This window comes from Syngnathus typhle, linkage group LG16, assembly GCF_033458585.1.
Source record: "Syngnathus typhle isolate RoL2023-S1 ecotype Sweden linkage group LG16, RoL_Styp_1.0, whole genome shotgun sequence".
Taxonomy (NCBI): Eukaryota; Metazoa; Chordata; class Actinopteri; order Syngnathiformes; family Syngnathidae; genus Syngnathus; species Syngnathus typhle.
The window spans coordinates 9,716,272-9,722,457 of NC_083753.1; the positions used below are offsets into that span (position 1 = coordinate 9,716,272).

The following is a 6,186-nucleotide window of genomic DNA, read 5'->3' on the forward strand; positions in this document are numbered from 1 at the left end:
GGCGCTAGAACCAAATAAACAAGCAGCTCCCGATTGCGTGGTTGGCTCTCTTTCTTTTTCCTATGGCCTACATACCAGCAAAATACCCAAAGCCAAGTCACATTTGAAAAAATAATCTTAATGGAGTATTTGTTTCTACACGTCAATACCAGTCAGTCATGCATGTTAAGACAATTAAAAGACAATAAAGAGAGGGTACGCTGTCTCTATTTTTCTTGACATGTCTTCAGGAGAAATATGAGTGCGTGAGGGAACGAGACGTGCCAGTACCATCGGTGGCAAATGAGGTCAGTTGTGTTCACACCCACAACAGTGCAAACTGCCCTTTTTAAATATTGGTGCTGTCCTGTGAAAAACAAGTATGTCCATTTTTGTCATTAAAAAAAAAATCTGTTAATGAGATTTCCAAAACACAGATGTGTTGTGTGAATGAAAAACCAAAAAAAGACCAAAAAATGATAAAAACGTGGGAACACGTTTGCTAACTAGCGCTTATCAACAAGCGATGTAACATGATTTTTTAGTTTCTTTTATGACCATTTTAAGTTAATAAAGAGTAAAACTATTCTTCCAAACGCCATTCAGTGGTCCTTGAGAGCCCTCAGCTGACCCATTGTCACTTGACTGAGAGGATTATGGCAAGAGAGAAAAATGCAACTTGTGACTGGAGAGGGGTCAGATGGTAAGCATGTTCAAGGAATAACGGCAGTGTCGCAGAGGTTACGTCTTAAGTGCTGGCACACAAAGCTAATCTCGAGCTACAACACCAGAGAAGAAGAAATGTGTAGGAATAGGGAGGCTATTATCTATGCACCAGACCTGCCCCCACCTCCCCTCAGTACCAAGTCTGGTTGTCGCACAACACCCTGGCTCTGTTTGATCTGCTGCAATTGTTTGCAGAAGAGCTGGAGGGCCTTTCCAAACATAACCCCAACCTTCACCCTGTCAGGACCTTTCGACCTCTTTTGCCAAGGCAAATAGACAGTCTGCCCCAAATGCATTACTTTGGTTCGGATAATATCCCGTGGTTCAGTTAACACATTTGAACTTACTTTTTGACGCTATTGTAAACATGTTCGAACAAAAACTGCCAGCATAAAAATATAAAAACTAGACATATTTAAACACACAGAAAATGTAAACATATGTTTATAAAATACAATATGGGTTGTGTTAGATAAGTGGCTTTAAGAAGTGAGGCCTGGTAGGGGGGGGGGGGGGTTTTCTCAATAAATAAAGTGCTCACGCAGTCTGGACAGAGTTATTCTAATAGCAGTACCTTCTATGGGAAAAACATGTTTTGGAAAATCCAAACAACTCTAAAGCGGACCCGGAACGAATTATTTTTGCCCTTGGATGTTCCGCTGTTGTTGTTGTTGTTGTTAAATCACACAACATAGAGATTTTCACATGTTGGTAAGAAAGCAGGTCAGCTAAAGGCAACAAGCGTGAAATTAAGTAAAAATTAAGTGTAAAAATGAGATTGTGACTAAGCGGCTGAAAATGCTCTCCTCTGTTCCGCCAAAAGAGTTGAACAAATGCAGATTATAATGCTTTTTTTTTTTTTCTCAACAGTATAAGAACCTTTACATTTATTGCCTTAGTATCAAGAGTGCAAATGAACCAGAAGCCTCCGTATAAGACTGTTAATCTATTCCTATATGAGCTGCATCTAAAAGTTCAAACCTGCACTCTGAGTTTATTGGACATCAAACGCCACATCTAAGAGCTGAAATGGGCTGGGCGTAAAATAAAACAAAATACCTATCGCGCTTTTACAGGCGTTAGCCAAAGGGTACGCAATTCATCCAAATGAAACGGAGCCCATTAATGAGTCTTTGTTAATGACCTCACGGCAATGAACGCAGCAACTAATGAACTCTTAATAGTGTTAAATCCAACAGCCTCTGAATGAATCCGCTAACTGTTTTATGACGTTGTGGGCAGAACCCTAATTGGGGACTTGTGGTAGTAGCGGGGTGGGAGGTCGGGAGGGGAGGGGCTGTGATGCTTCACTTCATTGTTCCCAAACACAGACACAGAGTACACAAACAATTGCTGCTTTTACAATTGTAGCGAGCCACTGAGTTAATTTCTAGCACATTCCGGACATTCGGGCCACAGCACTTAAGTCGATGTTAAATTGCAACTATGCACGTCGACGTTTTGCTGACCGCTTTTAATAAACTGGAGCGCTTGTAGGATGCAATGAACCTTTACGGGACACTCGTTAAAGTACTTTTTACATTTTACACAGAGAATTATTGAGGAGTATTAAAAGACAATTTGTCTTTGGGGACTTTTACTATTCCCTATCCGGCCATCCAATTTGGATACCGAATTAGCTGGATAAGCTAACGCATAGAATCAACGCTTAATTTATTTTTACACTTGCATCACAGACGTCTGTGAAACATTTTTTTTTCTAGCCATATAAAGTATGGTAAAAATCTCAATGCTAAAAATAGTCTTTGGTTTTGTGAGAAGAGAAACATTCGAGTCATGGCAAGCTTAGTAAAAGCCATCGCAATGGAAAAGGGACAATAATTAAATTTCTCTCCTCATTTTAAACACCCATCCCAGTAACCACATATGGTTCGTTGGACAGAGAATGACTCAACTTTATGCTTTTTGAAGACGCCGCAAAATCCTGAATCCATTTTCTGTGTAATTCTGTAACTTGGAGGGGGGTTCACAGGATGTATTTCTAGTAGATTAAGTGTGGAGGAGGAGGAAGTTCCCCTCTGGCTGGGGAGCAAGAGTTCCCCTACCACCCCCCCTCAACTGAGAAAGGGCCGAGGTGTGACGGAGGGGATTCCAGAGCATGCAACAAAAGGCACTTTGATTTGAACAGCAGTGGTAGACCTACCCGCACAAACGCACGCACACACTCTTGATCCTCAACAGGCCCTGCCCTCAGGTCCCAGCCAGTTGAAAGAGGGGGGGAAACTCCAGATGCTCCACAGAAGTTGTGGGCTGCAGCGAGAAAGGGAAAAAAGTTAGGGAAGAGTGGCTGGGAGGAAGAGGAGGAGGAGGAGGAGGACACTCGTGGAAGGTTGGAATTATATATGAAATGGAAACGTTTAGCAGCAGCGGTGAAGGCCTAAATTAATAGCGAGGGTTTCGGCCTGCTTGGAAGGGAAGACAGAGGGGCATGGGCGGGGTGAAAAAAGACAATCCCGAGCTCGGTCGGGTTTGATGGATGGACTGTTGATGAGCGTCAAAACAGGGAGGGGAGGGGGTGATGGGGAATGTTATGCAGCAGCACATATGGGAATGTCACAACCAGAACGTCTAGCGCTAACACCACAGTGTGGCTGCAAGACCAATTTATCCAAACACAGACACTCAGTGAAGACTAAAGACATAACTGGACTATTTTTAGGCAACTCTTTTTCTGTTTAGTCAAATATGCCGTGAAGCGACTGCAGCTGTATAAATGGAATGATTGCAGTGGAACCACAGCAAGACTTGAAAGGCTTCAGAGTCATATCGTTTGGAATTCAGCGCCAATTTTCAGGAAGAGTATAATTCTGTTCTTTGCAGCCCCACTAGTGCAAAAACAGCATTTTGATTAATATTGCATTTCTCATATATGAATTAAGTAAGCATGTTTTTATCTCTCCCAGGGGGCGGCCATTTTGTCATGTGTAGTTGACTAAAAATGACATCACGGTTGCTAAGAGCTCAGGTGACGACTAATCCCGACTTCAGAACACAGTTTCTGTTCTTCTCCAAAGTGGCAAAGAGTGTCAAAACATCCACAAACTGTAATGAGTCGTGCTCTACTTTACTCACTGTATTTTTCTCAGTTTTGTCACTAGATACCACACTGTGCTGTTCCACCTTTCAGAGGAACCTGTGGCTTTTGTGGCAGGCATAAACCTTTGCACCCGGGTTAACTTGAGGGCTTTTAAAAATTATCCGACACCACTCGCACCCCCCTCCCTACTCTTAACACAGACAAACCTCTCGTCACACACTGCTCGCTGCCTCCTTCAGGGCCTGCTGAAGCCATTACAGCTTTAAAAGAGATTGCATCGGCTCCAGGCAGACTGACAAATAGTTAGTTAGATATACAGACAATGACCTGCACGTGCACTAAGAGGCGTCTGTACTGAAAGGGTCGAGGGAGCCACACACAGCTGCTAAATGTCTAGCTGCTCTTCAGAAGCTCTCAGGTGTGACCGGCTTGCCTCCAGACAGACACGGAATTGTTCGGAGAGACCCGACGTGAGTGAATATCGGCTCTATCTCTCCGCTCACATGGTCGCGAGTCCCTCCGACACAAGCCAGATCTTCTTTCCTCGGAGGACTGTGCCGGCTTTCACTGCATATTTTTAACCTGAGCCAGGGTCAAAGCGTTTGCCAAAGACCTGCCTGACGCATCATTTCTCCCTGCAGCTGCACTACTAATATTTTAATTTCACTTGGAAGTAGAATTAAAGAATGTAGACCGAGCACAAATGCATTGCAATGATTTTGACATGCAAAGGAGATGCTAGGGGCTTTGCTTCTCAGCTCAGTCAATCATCTTCCTCCATGAATCGATTGCCTCCACAACTGGAAAAAAATGTCATTTTATTTAGCCCTTGTGTTTTTCTACATGAAGTCGATCCATTCATCCATTTGCCTCATTATCGGGGAAGCATAGGTCATCTGTAAGGCCTTCAACTATAGAACTGGATCCCTCGTTTATCGCGGATAATTGGTTCCAAAAAACACCCGCGATGAGTGAAATCCACTAAGTATGGTCACCAACAAGAAGTACTGGACAGGCTAACGAGTTAGCGGAAAGATGATAATTCGCGATCGTGCTAACACGCAAAAACGGAGTTCTAAAGGAATGTAAACGAACATTTGGAGCAATACTACATTGTCCTAAAGGTTAGACACATGCTTCCTTAATTTAGAAGTTTTATTTTTACTTTTAAATGTTTTTTCAATTTGGGAAAAAAATCCGCGATGTAGTGAAGCCGCGATAAACGAAACGCGAAGTAGCAAGGGATCACTGTATTAGGATTTGGGAGATGCTCACCTGCTCCTGGGTACTGATGACGTTGCTCTTGAGCCTTTTTTGTTCTGACACATCTCCTTCCATTCCTGTGTAACAGTTGTGTTTTATCGGTTTCTATGATAGAAGATAAAAAGTTTTTTCCTCCAGTGAAAACGTTTTGCCAGTTGCAACGAATGACTCAATTCAAACGGCAACGCAATAAAAAAGAAAGGTCATTTCCTCTTGTTACTTTCCACGTCAATAAAACGTATTAAATTCATGTTACTCACCATTGGTCTAAAGCAGTCGCGGTCTCTTCCTTGCTTCATTGGTGTGTGTTTATTGACGCGTCATCGGGCATCATTGTTTACCTGTGCTTGTAAACTTCCGGCGAGAAATGGCGGCATTTCCGGTCAGCGCAAAATTTTCCAGCGTGCCCTTATTTGGAAGTGTTGACGTAGCATCACTCATGCAACTCTTCCCTAAAATTGCTGACGGCTTGTTTTCATGAACATTTATTATTTCCAGATGGAGGTCATGAATAAAACTCAACGGAAACTAGTTGGGTGAAACTGGAAACCTAAAAAAAACAGAAATGAGGCTCTTCGGTGTTGAGAAAAAAAGACCTCCTCCTCCTCCTCCTCCTCACCTTTCACTTTCCCTGAACCTTAAAAAAAGAGCTTGTTGTCAATTACACGGTTGAAGAAAAAAACTGAGGAACACTGTGCCACACACAAGCACCACGACCAAGACGAAAGATTTGCAAAAATGAAAACTTCCACAGTACAAAAGCGACTTTCATATCAAAACAGAAAGCCTTGAAGCAGCTGAAGCGTAAAAGCTCCCTGCGCCTTTGCAATTAAATAAACACTGACAGGAGAAAAAATACCACGATTCAACTGGCAAAAAAGAATTAGATTACATCATAGCCAACACTAGATAATAATAATTCATAGTGTGCCAAAAGTAGGGTGCATTTCCTGCATACATTAGACTTTTTAATTAACTTCTTTACGGAAGGGGGGAAAAAAGTAGGAAGGAAGCAAAGAGGGAAGTAGGGTGGAAGGGATGAGGCATGGAAGGAGAAAGGAAGGAAGGAAAACAAGGACATGAAAACAAAGGGGGAGGTTGATGGTGATAAGCAAGGAATCAAGGGAGGATAAGTCAAGAAGGAGGAAAGGAGAGAAGGA

General features: G+C 42.7%; 1 long non-coding RNA gene across 1 annotated transcript; it reads right to left on the reverse strand.

The window, feature by feature from the left end:
• Positions 1-2,869: 2,869 nt before the first annotated feature.
• Positions 2,870-5,384, reverse strand: LOC133168897 (uncharacterized). The gene is made up of 3 exons (XR_009718331.1): positions 5,287-5,384; positions 5,039-5,131; positions 2,870-2,976 (listed from the first exon to the last, which is right to left on the reverse strand). It is a non-coding gene; the product is annotated as an uncharacterized LOC133168897 (long non-coding RNA).
• Between the last annotated feature and the right edge of the window lie 802 nt (positions 5,385-6,186).